The sequence below is a fragment of the Acipenser ruthenus genome, chromosome 7, assembly GCF_902713425.1.
Source record: "Acipenser ruthenus chromosome 7, fAciRut3.2 maternal haplotype, whole genome shotgun sequence".
NCBI classification, from domain to species: domain Eukaryota; kingdom Metazoa; phylum Chordata; class Actinopteri; order Acipenseriformes; family Acipenseridae; genus Acipenser; species Acipenser ruthenus.
In genome coordinates, this window is record NC_081195.1 from 3,940,319 (window position 1) to 3,954,854 (window position 14,536).

General features: G+C 36.1%; 1 pseudogene; it reads right to left on the reverse strand.

The window, feature by feature from the left end:
- The window catches only part of LOC117415685 (catenin alpha-3-like), a 216,080-nt pseudogene that overhangs the window by 14,362 nt on the left and 187,182 nt on the right, over window positions 1-14,536 (reverse strand).

The following is a 14,536-nucleotide window of genomic DNA, read 5'->3' on the forward strand; positions in this document are numbered from 1 at the left end:
CTCTCCACATGTTTTTAATCAGCAGCCACTTTGCCACAGGGAGATACTGAAATTGAAGAAGGAATCTATGAAACAGATCTAGGAGTTTATGTTGACTCAGAAATGTCTTTACCTAGACAATGTGGGGAAGCTACAAAAAAGGCCAACAAAATGCTCGGATATATAGTGAAAAGTGTTGAATTTAAATCAAGGGAAGTAATGTTAAAACTTTACAATGCATTAGTAAGACCTCATCTACAATATTGTGTTCAGTTCTGGTCACCTCACTACAAAAAGGATATTGCTGATCTAGAAAGAGTGCAAATAAGGTTCATCCCAGGTTTAAAAGGCCTGTTATATGCAAACAGGCTAAAATAATTCAATCTATTCAGTCTTGAAAAAAGAAAACTACGCGGCAATCTGATTCAAGCATTCAAAATTCTAAAAGGTATTGACAATGTCGACCCAGGGGACTTTTTCAACCTGAAAAAAGAAACAAGGACCAGAGGTCACAAATGGAGATTAGATAAAGGGGCATTCAGAACAGAAAATAGCAGGTACTTTTTTACAAAGAGAATTGTGGGAGTCTGGAACCAACTCTCCAGTAATGTTGTTGAAGCTGACACCCTGGGATCCTTCAAGAAGCTGCTTGATGAGATTCTGGGATCAATAAGCTACTAACAACCAAACGAGCAAGATGGGCTGAATGGCCTCTTCTCGTTTGTAAACTTTCTTATGTTCTTATGTTCTTAAGTAGATTGAGACAGAACAATTCTACTAAGATAGGTTTGTGATCTTACAGTAGTAAGGAAAATAGAAGTATAATTGCAGAGAAACTATAAAACTCTGAAAATATGCCGAAATAGTGCAAAAAGTGATCTAATTTAATAACTATATAAAATGCATGAAGGTACCAGTCTGTGTCAAGTATGCAATAGACTTGCTGAAGGAATGTAATTAATTTGGTAACCTTGCCTGGTTGTAGCAAAGTGGTACCGGGCATGGGTAGACAGGGAAAATGAGTTTTGGCAACCAAAGTGAGATTCACTGGTTGTCAGTGGGTTTGAATCCAAGGTCTCTCTATAATGAGTGCTCTCTTAATATTAACTAATGAAAAGTATCTTTTGGTAACAGAAGAAAGGAGTTAATGTTGTAATGTCCATTACCTCAGTATATACAGTATTATAGAAATTAATGAAAACCTGGCAGTAGAAGTAAGAGGGCATAATAGTGTGGGGCAGTTTATTGGCTCCAGTAAGAATATGATTTAATATAATGAACTTGGAAAAGTGCTTACAGTAGAGTTTCATATTTACTAAAAATAACTTTGGCTAGCCAAGTAGAGCCCCTTGAATTCCTAGTTACAGGTTGTTTGGGATTTTTAGGTGGGGAAAGAGGCCACGTTTAAAAACTGTAAAGCTGAATAATAATGAGTTAACCATGTTCATTATAGCCTGAATTTACAGTAAATAAAAATAACTGGATTGGCCACTGTAAGCTTAGTGGTTTTAGACAAAGGCTCATGGCAAACTTCTGACAGTCTTTGTCCAGTATTATTTCGTTAAAACACATTTATAAATAAAACAAAGCCAGTCTACTGAGAACACACTGAAAAGAATGTCTTTGCTGTTAAGAGGGAAATATATTTTAGACCCAGGTTGGAATATCAAACACAGCTGCTGTTATATATTACATGCTTCCCTTGGGTCACCTCCTCCGCCAACACAGCCTCATGTTTCACTCTTACTCTGATGACACCCAGCTCTACTTAAAACTCGACCCTGGAAGCCCCTTTGCCATGGTCCGGCTCTCGGCTTGCATTCAAGACATCAAGGCCTGGATGTCTGCCAATTTTCTTCAGCTCAACACTAGCAAATCTGAACTCCTTCTAGTAAGATCTAAAACTCAACTTAAGAATCTCAATATAGCTGCCCTGAACCTCAGAAACTGTCTGCTGCTGCCTTCCCCCACTGTACAAAGCCTTGGTGTACTTCTTGACAGCAACCTCTCCTTTGATGCCCACATCTCCTCCGTGGTCAAATCTTCCTTCTACCATCTTTGAAACACCTCCAAAGTCTGTTCCTACCTTTCCCTTAGAATTCTTTTTACATCCTAGTCTTGTATTTCATGTATTATGCATTGCTTTCACTGTATTTCATTCATTTGCATTTTTCACTGTATTTAATTTATTATGCATTGTTTTTTGTTACTGTATCTTGTAAAGCGCTTTGTGATGGTGGTCCACTATGAAAGATTGATTGATTGATAAAAACATCTCTGTAATATATTCATATATACTTGTATTCTATTCAGTAGTAAGGACTCTGTGATACCTATAATATGAGATCAGTTCACATATTTGGGAGATGAGGAAGGGGTGGAACATGAAATCATATCCAATTAATTTTAAAAAGGAGTAACTGGGACTTTCTGAATGTATTGTTCATTTAAAAATAAGAGCTGTCAAGGCAGATTAATGGTAAGATTTAATTAAGACTTCTGATGCATAAAGCGTTGAGGCGTTAAAAGTTGACGCGTTAAAAGTTGAGGCAAAACCCCAGTCAAGTATCATTCAACTTGCTATCTCAAGTTGTGTGATCCATACTCTGAAGATCTCTGAAAAAGCTGGTTGCTGTTTGGTCATATTCAATATCTAGAAAAACCTTGCATTTTTTAGATGTATTTAGATGGGTAAAGCACAGTCAGACTCCATAGATCGTGGACATCTTAACAGTACATTAACAGGTCAGGAACTAAAGGATATTCTCTTGGATATCTGGCAAAACCTGAACAAAGGTGCAAAACTGACCATCAACGATTCCATTTCCAGACACCACCAAGCATTAATGGCCAGTAACAATGGTCCAGCCCCCCTGCTAAATTGTACACAGTAAAGTTGCACATTTTTTAGCATTATACTGGATACAACAGACATAATAAAATCATGTCTTTAAACTAGGGTTCTACATTATTTTGACAGGGATCACTGACAGCATTGCCAATGTACAGGTATTGCCAAAAGTTTTGCACAATTAAAAAAAAAAAAAAAAACTCTATGAACATAGTTTAGGTCTTTAATTTAACAAAGAAACTACAGAATTATATTGGATAAGTCTACCGGAAGCCATAATACAAGTACAGTATTTAATGTTAGATTTCGAAATGTCACATTTATCAATTTGTGTCAGTTTTTCATTAAGTATATGGAAAACTACACAGCGGTATTTAATTCAATATGTTAACGTAACATTATTCAGTGGGTTTGCAATTAAATGTTTACAGTACTTGTTTACCAATGGTCTGTTCTCTTGCTGTAATAAAGTTGAGTATGTGTTCTTTAGCTTGCTGGTTACACAAAAAACTGTAACTCTGACCTAAAAACAAGGGTAAAAAGCAGACATGTGTACATAAACAATGCATTTAAGTCAAGTGGACTGAAATGCTTCCCTCCTTGCTTAGAAACACAATATAAGGATGACTTTAAATGAGTTAACTTACCCGGATCATCAAAACAGAGCACCTGATGTCATGAATCAAATCATAAACCTTCTTAGAGACATCAACAAACAGATTATCGTCAAACTGGTGCATTGCATCTGAGTTAAGAGCTTCCAAAGCCTTGCTGACTTGAGCAACAAACTCTGGAATGCCTGCAAAGGAAAGCAAACAACAAATCATCAGTTACAGTACAAGAAGGATCTCTTCCTGTGACTGCAATTAAGAGAATTACTGATTGTCTGTGCAGACCATTGTCAGCTTGCTTAATATAGAGTGCAGTAATTGATAACACATAGCAACCAATTAGTTTAGCCTCATAAATGTAACTAAAAACCAAAAGAAAAGAAAAGCAGATTTGAATATAGAAACCATATTTATGTTGTTAATTAACACAACCTTTAAAAACAGGAATACAGACAGTACAGAATGGTGTGTGTTAAAAACAGATGCTGTACCTTTTGTACCCAGATTCAGTATTTAAAATAACATATTACTTTTTTATCAAATACATGACAAAAAAAAAGTTTCTTAATTCCTATAAATAATTTTTATCACATGAGATTTTTGTTATGCAAATACTTATTTGCCAAAATTCTATTACTGGTCAAACCAGAGAAGCACAACTGTCGCATAGAAATGAAAATACTTTTACAAATCTATTACGGAGCTTCATCTAAACTGGCAGGATTGCATCTATCAATTGCGTAACGTAAATAAATATACTATGCTTGATTGATTTAAATTGAAGTTTATTCTTCCACATTCACTCTGACCTTTGTTGTACCTGGATCAATAAATGAAAGATTGATAGTTTGTATGCCTTTGTATTAACTGGGCTGCATGCAGTTTCACTTAGGTGTCCTCTATTTTAGAATTACTCATTTAAGGTGAAGGTCAAACAGAGGAATAGTAGAATCAGATACTATAAAACAGGTGGTTGCTATTTCTATAAATCTATTCATAGTACATACAGAATACTGCAGAGACTAATGCAGTAATACATGTTAATATGTGACGGGAGATTCATTTTGTAATATTTTCAGATCCTAGCTTTCACGATGCAGAATTGAAGCCTTGAAAAATACACTACTTTCTAATGTACAGTATCTCAGGATTTCTATTTTTATTATGTTTTTTTTGCACAAATTAAAAATACTTCTAAGTGAACAAGCATGATTTTAAGTCAACAATGAAGTGATTTAGTAAATCCCTATTAAATTGGTTACGTTTCAAGTCAACATAGCAGTCACCAGGATCAAAGCACTACTGTACAATATCGAGCTAGCTATTGCTACAGTACCTCATAAACATCCAGAAACAAGGTTTGATTTTGAAAATGTTTCCGCTAGATGACTGTGCTCTAGTATTTTTATATTTAAATCTTAGATTAATAGATTTTGTCTAAAGAGGCTGGTGTTCGCTCTGCCTCGCTTCTCCCATGCAACTCCACTACTCCACTCATTCCACTGGCTCCCGATCACCGCTCGCATCCAGTTCAAGACTCTTGTACTAGCCTACAGATGCCTTGACCAGACTGCACCCAGCTACCTCCAGACCCTCATCTCTCCCTACACCCCCACTCGACCTTTCCGCTCCGCCTGCACTAGAAGACTGGCTCTACCTCCTCTACGCTCCCCTGCCTCCAGAGCCCGCTCCTTCTCCACCCTCGCTCCGCAGTGGTGGAATGACCTTCCCACAGATGTCAGGACTGCCCAGTCCCTGACCACATTCCGACGCCTCCTTAAGACTTACCTTTTCAGACAGCACCTGTAGAACTCCTCTGTTTTTCCCCTGGGACACTTATCACCCTTCCTTAAATGCGCTTTACTTGCTCTTATCTGCCCCCTATCTTACTGCATTTAAATCTTGTACTTCAGAGTACTGTAATCTGCCAAGTATTTAATCTGTAGTATTTTGTATTTAATCATATCCTGATGTAACTATCACTGACACCGTTATCTGCTGTATTATTGAATTGTATTTTGTCACACTTGTACTTGCTTGAACCAAAATTGTATTTATCTTGCTCTTAATTGTATTATTACTTGTACTGTGATACTTAAAATGCATTTGCTTACGATTGTAAGTCATGCTTGTATATTTATATAAATGCTTACTGTAAATTGTCAAATAAATAAATATATGATATAGGATTAATTTTATTAAAATGTTGCATAATTTAATGCAAAGTTTCCTAGATGAAATACAGTAAGGCAATATATTTAGTTTTATGGTTCTGGTCCAAACCTTCAATGATTTACTTAATACTCATATTCAGTATTCATAAATAACATTCTATGAAAATACATTTCACTCAGAAAAAAAAGGTAACGGCATATTTCATAGTATTGTGCCATGCCGTGAAAACAAATGTAAACAGGAGACAAGAGCAATATATCTTTTAGGATTTTGTGTTATTAATCATAATCAATGTTCTCTTTTTACTATAATACCTGAATCTTACATTTCAGTTAATTTTACTAGAACTGCATTGATTAAAGGCAATGGAAGGAAAAGTTGGGCTTTAGTGAGTTGATATATGGTGAGTTAAATAAAATACGACTTGCTTTTTACTGGGATGTCAGAACCATAGTAACACTGGAGTTTTAGCCAAGTATCTGACGATGCATTCTGAAAGTCCAACTCACAAAAATGAAGCATACTGTATTTCCCAAAAGATAAAATAAACAATTTGGGCATTTGTCAAATAGATGAATTGAATTGCAGTACAATTTTATTCAAAAAAACACACCTTGTCTTACTATTATTATTTTATCATAACTTCTTAAAATCCCTATCATAGTTTAGGATAGACAGAAATCTGACGATTACTTGAAAATATTCCTATCATGAAGTCACTTAATGAAATTTAGTTTCTGTAAGATAAGTAGATGTAGCAGTTAGTATTAAGCAGTGAAACTGCAGATAAATTACACGTGAATAAATTACTTAATGACCATGAACAATCATGTAAAATAGCCATCATTACAAAATCCACTTAGCTTACTTAGAGCCATTAACCACTTGTTTCCACTAATGAGTTGGAAACAGTGAAACACTACTCATCAGGGGAGATGTATGGTAGTTCTCTCACATGCTAATAATTAATTAACCATTAGCTGTAGTCATGGCATGGCAATGGTTATTTTATGCATTCAAATGTCCATTATTACAGTAAGGACTACATGTGAGAAATCTGGTTACATTTGGGCGATTAAAGCAGATTGTGAGATCCCATAAAGATTGAACGGAATATTAAAACTTGTTTTAGTTGTTCTGGAGGCAAGAAAGTTAAGCTTGTACATGCTATTACCAGATTTGTTTTTAAGATTTATTGTATTCCAAACACCTAAACCGTAAAGAAACAGGGAATTGAATATTGAAAATAAAAAGTAAATACATACAAAAATCTAAAACTTCAGGCACTTTTATTTAATGGTTAGTCCCTGTGTGAAGATTGGTTAAATATTACCTTATGATAGAGAAGCATATGTCAATAAGAGGCCAAATTATGCTTTATTAAATCTCCCTAATCTTGGTTCTTTTCTTTCTTGTCTCATAACTATGTAATGCACCTTATAAAGGATGTCTCATTGTCTCAGAACATTGTTACAAAGAATAACACCGCATTCTGTGGTTTGTTTGCAGATAGAATTTTGTAGATTGATATTAACGTCGGAATAACTCAGGAAGTCTTTAGAGGCAGGGGGATCTATCCTGGGCATTAGCATTTCTTATTTGTGTTTAGAACAAAATAGTCTAGAAGCAAATATTACAATAAGTACTTAGAAATAGGTGTGCTCTAAGGAACAAGACCACCTGGAAGTAATACATATTGAATTGTTGTATAATATGAGCATTTTGTAGCATTCTCGTTCAAAGTTGTTTGTTCTCTCATAAGGCCAGTTGTTGTTTTGCCCTGCAGGGTTCAGTAGCTTGGTAAGATCCAGGGCTTCAGAGGGTGAAAAGAGGCAATGGATTGACAGTGTTGCCCATTGATCATTGAAATAATTGAAACATTTGTATTTTAGTTTATTTTAATAATATCTTTATATAGCACATTTCACAGTGGACCTCCATCACAAAGTGCTTTACTGAGGTAGGTCACTTATAATAGGACATAGATTTAATATCACATCTATAGGAGGTTAAGTGACTTTCTCAGGGTCAAACAGTGAGTCAGTCAGTGGCAGAGGTGGGAATTGAACCAGTGACCATCAGTGACATTGGTGAGATTTGAACCAGTGACTTTCTGGTTACAGCCCTGGACTTTAACCACTGGACAACACTAACTTTTAGTATCTATTTAATATATTTTCTGCAAAAAGGTGTGGTTCTGTGTAACAAAATCAGTGCAACAAAATTGGCACACGCACAACATTTCTAACAGCCCTAAGGATACTAGGCATTGAAAAAAGCCTTACAGGTAAATTAGTTTTTCAAGCAAGTTTTTCAAAGGTGTCTGGGGTCTGCAAAAAAAACATTGGAAGAAGAAGAAGAAGAAGAAGAAGAAGCAACAGCAGGAGGAGAAGGACATTTTTACATTTGGCAACTTATTTCTCTTACTTTCTTACTGTATGACAGGTATTGTCTTTTTTCTTCTACATTTTACCAAGAGTGTTGGGAACTACAAATTAAAAGTGAAATGGTGCTTTTGGCTGATTTACACGTAAACTATCCTTGCTGTATAGAGAGTCTCTGGCAGTTCTCGCTGATAACTTGGCGCAAGGAACTACCGTTCCTCTCAATACCAATAGAATGGGATTATTTACAAGAGTCTGAAATATAGTAATGCTGCTGTTGTTATTAATACCTGCCAGACAGTTTAAGGATTTATCCGACAGATATCACAGAAAAAAATTACTATTAGGCATAATTTGTTAATCCCATTTGTAATGATCCATAAAACGATAACTCCAGAACAATCTCATCAGTCTAAACATGCCCCTGAGTTTGCATCAGGGGCGATAAACAACTTACAGTAATTGTAAAATATAAGATATATAGTACTGTATTTGGAACCCTTCAAGAGAGAAAAAGTTGTGCCCATTACTTTGGTCTGCCCTTTGAGAATAATTACATATCTGAACTGTGTGGTGAGTTTCCCTTATTTTCTACTAATTGGAGGAAATTGGAGGGATTGGAAGACATTCTCCAAAATTGGAAACCATCACAAATGGTGCCCCATGTTAGAAAACATGTCAAGGATGTTGCTGTACCCCCATCTCCTCATATTTAATATTAGATGACCACTGATGGCTAATGCATGCCCCATCAAGCTAGATAAAGAGCCATTGAATTCAGGGGCACTTTTGAAATGGCAATTATTTATTATCATCATCAATTCTGGTCATTTTGTGGAGTTAGCATGTCCTTTAGAATCCAACTTCTCTGCTATGGTTAAAAGTCTACCAGCAAATGACAGTGATGAATAATTGTCAGATCATCTCTTTAAAGCATGCATAATGCAGGAAGTAACCTCTAACTGGAGTCTCAATCAGTTGAATTCACAGATTTAACTGCTCCCCAGCATAAAACACCCTCGATCTCAAGGGCTCGTCATGCTGTGGGACTCTGCAGAAAAGCAGTCAGTTGCAAATATGAGCAGCACATCTAATTTGATTTGCAACTGCAACTGCTTTATACTCATAATTACTTCTTAAAAATCTCCAATGAAAGTTCCCCTTTACATTGACAATCAATCATCACATTCATCTGAGTCTCAAAGGGTAGTTCATCACATAGAGGCCACAGCCATATAAGCATCCAGCACTGGAAAACCAATCATTACAGATGCCTATAAAATAGTATTTACCAGTCTTGCCTCTTGTCTGATCCAGTAACTTTGATAATGGGTGCTAAGGAAAATATGGATATATGCTCTACAGTACACTTCTTTCTCAAGGGAATTGATGAAATTCACTTTGAGTCCCTTTAAAATACATATTATTATTATTATTATTATTATTATTATTATTATTATTATTATTATTATTATTATTATTATTATTATTGTTGTTTGTTTGTTTCTGTCATTTTGAGAGTGCAAATAAAATGCTTACCAGTGGTTTGTATACAGTTTGATATGGGTTGACTTGACCCAGGCCATTCTCTGTCAAAATTGACAGTGAGGCCTTGTAAAAAAAACATATAAGAAAGACTTTCTTGTAAACATCTTCAAATTATTACTAAAAAGCATGTCTTTCTCAGTAGGTTTTTATACATTGGAATGCAGTAATGCACTATGGCTATTACATTATTTTGATTCAGTATAAAGGGAGAAGCTGCCCCTGACTCTATACTGAACTCTATACTGAAACCCTATACATATTTATTGACAGATATGTATACAGTTTAAATATTTCACATTTTGACACATAATGTTCAATAATTCACCAGAAAGAGGATTAGCTGGAGTAGAGAAAGTGTTTATGGTGTAAATCATTATACAAATACATTTTCAAAAGTCAAATTGTGATACATCTACTACTCTCACACAGTCGACAACATAAAACAAACATGACAGCTATAGAAAATCCATTCTAAAAGTTTATGATGGTACGTTTCCACAGCACTTCTGCTTTTCTCATGTTTAATCATGGTTTACCATAACTCAGTCAGTCCATAACTCAGTGATATACCATAACTCAGTGATATACCATAACCATAACTTGTGTACTGCAACTTTATGATGGGTAATAATTGGTCTTACTTGAATTGGAAACACATTCGTATTCTTTGTAACAATGTTCTGAGACAATGAGACATCCTTTATAAGGTGCATTACATAGTTATGAGACAAGAAAGAAAAGAACCAAGCTTAGGGAGATTTAATAAAACATAATTTGGCCTCTTATTGACATATGCTTCTCTATCGTAAGGTAATATTTAACCAATCTTCACACAGGGACTATAGTATTATTCAGTCATGGGCTTAGAATGTATTAATTAAAGAGTTTTGTGTACTGGACTCATGCTATGCAGTGGAGATTAAAATAAAATATATTGTTATGTCCAAACCCTGCATATATTGTAATATAAAAGTGGAGAGTAAAAAGAATATTTAATGGCTGTTTGTTTACAAGCACTGTGACATAATATTGAGGTTGTTCATGGAAACAATTTATTCGAAACGTATTGAAGTTTGTTTGTCACCGGTTGCAGATAGGAATAGTTACAAAACAGCATTCTCTCTAGTGTCATGGCCTGTAAGGACACTTCATTTATCTGTTAAATGAGACAGTCTTTGTCCAATCCCTCTGCAGGTTTTCCCTTGTGGTCATCCAGAAAACAATATGTGACTCAGACAGGAAAATGGCTGCCAGCTGCGCATATCCCACAAAAAAAAAAAAAAAAGCAAGACATTCTGCGTCAGGTTTGTAATGGTGTTTAGCAGGTTTAATAGAAAACACAAAAAACACATTGTTGACCAACTTTTTTTCCTCTGAAATCAATAATAGCCCTGTAGCCCTTCTAGACCATCCTCTTGGGGCAGTCGGTGTAAGATGGATGACTTGGCATTCTTCAGATTGAAAAATCACAAATGAGCTCCCATGGTACTTTACATCCTAAACCCAATGCTCTCCTTATGAGGTTATCTTTCAAAATGCATATCTGTGTTTAGCTTGCATGTACTCAACAGAGAAACCTCCAGAAAGATGCAAAATACCTTACCTTCGACTCTCTTTCCCAAAAGTACTGTACAAAGCATCTGATTTAATCATGCCAAACACTGTATGTTTTTAAATACTACTCCAGGGAAGACAGACAAATTAAGGATTTACAAAATATAATCACATTGTTTGCTAATTAAAGACGGTTTACTGAACTGATTTTAAGACACACTAAAGAGATCTATGTGAACAAAAAAAAAAAAAAAAGCAAGGGAACAAAGCCAAACATCTGTATTTCTTGGCTAAACTCGTTCTCAAGGAAATCGGAGTCCAAATCAAAACAACAATAGAAATTTGAAATTATTTCAGACATATTAAAGTTGTTGTAAAACATGTATTGATCAACTACAAAAGAGCAGCTCCATCCTGAATTTCAGCAGAACACCACTGGAATGGAATGTAAACAAAGACCTGATCAAAACTTGTCCCGGTAAGCATGTTATCTCTTTCTTTTGCTACTCAGTATCCCAGCTACAGAAACTGCCCACCCCCTCTGATATGGTGATATTACTGTCAAATATTTTAAAATGGCTGTAAGTTTTTATTTTTTATTTTTTTATAAGCTTTTGATTGTGCGTTTCTAGAAATGGATAATGTTCATTTTTCTAATGTAACAATACAATAATGTTTAGCTAACTGTGAATTGCAAAATTAATTAAGCTGCGTGTTGTTCATAAAGTTCATTAAGAGATAAATGATTAAAGCAATGTGTACTATTGTAACTGGTAAATACAAATGTGGCGCTGCATATCTTTTTATTTTTATGTATTTATTTCACCTTTCTTCTGTGATCACTTGCCCTTTTAAATTCGATTTTTCAGCATTTGTGTTAGAGCTAGACTCTTCAACAGTAGTGAATGAATGTACTAGGCAAGGATTCCCCATTCTGACAGATTCCCTCCACAAGCAAAATCAGTTGTTAGATACTTAATTTAAAAGTGTTTTCACAAGTTTTAATTGGAGATTGTAGCCAATGTTCTTGTTAGGTAACACCACAAGGTACCCCACAGTCTCCATGTATATATTTTTAAGTGCACCAGTTTGACAGTGTACCATTAGAGATTAATGGGCAAACCTTTGAAATGATACAGGGTTTGGGTGATGGCGATTGTTGTGAAGGGTAAGGACGATTCACTTGTAGTTGCACTAATGAGAATGCAACTTTCCAACATAAATTATACTCTTATATGATGATCTTTACAGGTATGACATTAACGGTTACACTGACAGTCCATATTATGGATATACTGCAAGCGTCTCAAACAAACTTTTCGAAACTATTTATTAAATTAGACCCATCCTATATCTTCAAATGACGGTGCAGTGAACCAAGAACCATAGATTGGATTTTGCTAGTGCTGCTAATGTCGTACTGAACATGAAGGCTGATTGCAGTGAAACTATTAAGTGGGTTTAGTAGATAAGAAAATGTCTGAAACAGCAGAATTAAGGACAGGGTCTTATAATGAGCCTCAAGGGAGCCCAGAAAACGTCTGTAATGGAAAAAAGCAAGGAAAAAAAACACAATTAAAAACTGCTGTCTTTTAGAGTAATATAATTTATATCAGATTAAACAGTACCAGGCACGATAACATTCTCCAACTGGTTCTAAAGGATCCAGTAATTGTCATTATTAAATGCAATGCAGAGGTCTATCAAAATCAGCCAATCAGCTTCCAGATCTAGCGGGCTTCTATTTTGCATAGATGCCCGCTGGAACGTTGAAGTGCTGAACTGTGAATTAAATTTTAAATCAATCCACACATAAATACCGGCTTTTTCCCTTAACATTCTAATCTACTGTACAACTAATCTGATAACATAAAAAGCTACTTAAACATACTTTCTGACGCTGGTCTAGAGACAAGCAAAATCATGTCTGTGACAGGACGCTGTGATGAAGGCTCAGTTTGCAGCTACTGGACAGCAAATCAACAGGAAAGACACGATTGGTCCACAATTCTGTCATCAGCTGGATCCAAGCAACACCCTCCCTCAAAACCAGCAAGTCTTGGGCTCCCGAGTGGCGCATCCAGTAAAGGCGATCCGCGCGGAGTGCAGGATGTGCCCTATAGTCTGGAGATCGCAGGTTCAAATCCAGGCTATGTCACAGCCGACCGTGACTGGGAGTTCCTAGGGGGCGGCGCACAATTGGCTGAGCGCTGCCTGGGTAGGGAGGGCTTAGGTCGGCAGGGGAATCCACGGCTCACCGCGCATCAGCGACCCCTGTGGCCGATAGGGCGCCTGTGGTTCTGCAGTGGAGCCGCCAGATCTGTGTTGTCCTCCGGCACTATAGGTCTGGTGGCATTGCTGTGGATCTGCAGTGCGAAAAATGACGGCTTGGCAGGAGCACGTTTCGGAGGATGCGTGTTCCAGCCTCTGTTTCCCAAGTCGGTGGGGGGGTTGCGAGCGGTGTGCCGAGGATACAGATAATAATTGGGCATGCTAAATTGGGGAGAAAAACCTGGGTAAAAAATTGGCGACGACTAAATTTCTTTAAAAAACTAAAAAAAAACAGCCAGTCTAACTGCCAACCCTGTTTCAGTTCTTTCCGCACCAGCCAATCCACTCCCTGCCAGCTTAAATGATGCCCCGCCTCCAACAACAAGTTATGAGTCCGACTCAATACTACACAGACTGTTCAACAATTGTACATGTCCAGATAAATTATAATAAGAAATAGTAAGACCCCAATAAATAAATATGTTAGCCAAATAATAATAATGTTTTCTCTATGTGCATGTCATTTTTATATTCTAATTATGTTAGGGACTATTTTCCTCAGCGGAAGGTTACTCGGCAAAATATCAGAAGTTCAGGGTAAATATAGGTTTTAATCTTTAGATTTAATTTTTAAAGAGAAAATAAAGAAATAAATAATTTTCTAATAGCGATAGAGCCCTCTCGATGTGGGCTCTATCTTGTGGTAGATGACCTTGACTTTCGTTAGCACCCTCGTCTGCAGCTCGGGACACATAACTCCAACCGCAGTCATCTACCACACCATAGGAAATGATCAAAAGTCAGAATTGATTAATAGGCCATTAACTGCAGCGCAATGCATCTTCAAGAAGAAGAAAAAACAAGACAAATGAATGTTTGATATAGTTTGGTTTAAGACTAGTTTAAAAATAGAAGAAAAACTATTCAGTAAACCCAACATGTATTCCTTTTTAACAATGGCAGAACAAAAACAAGAGGGCCTCAAGCAAATCCATTTTATTTATCAAATTAAGTAACACAAAAATATTAATTTGATCCTGACAATGTATAGTGTTCTCCAGATTGCTGACATTTAAGGCAAGCAGGAAAAAAGACAAACGCAGCAAGCAAAACCCAAGTATGGAATTCTTTAATTACACTGAAATACCAATGGACATGCATCA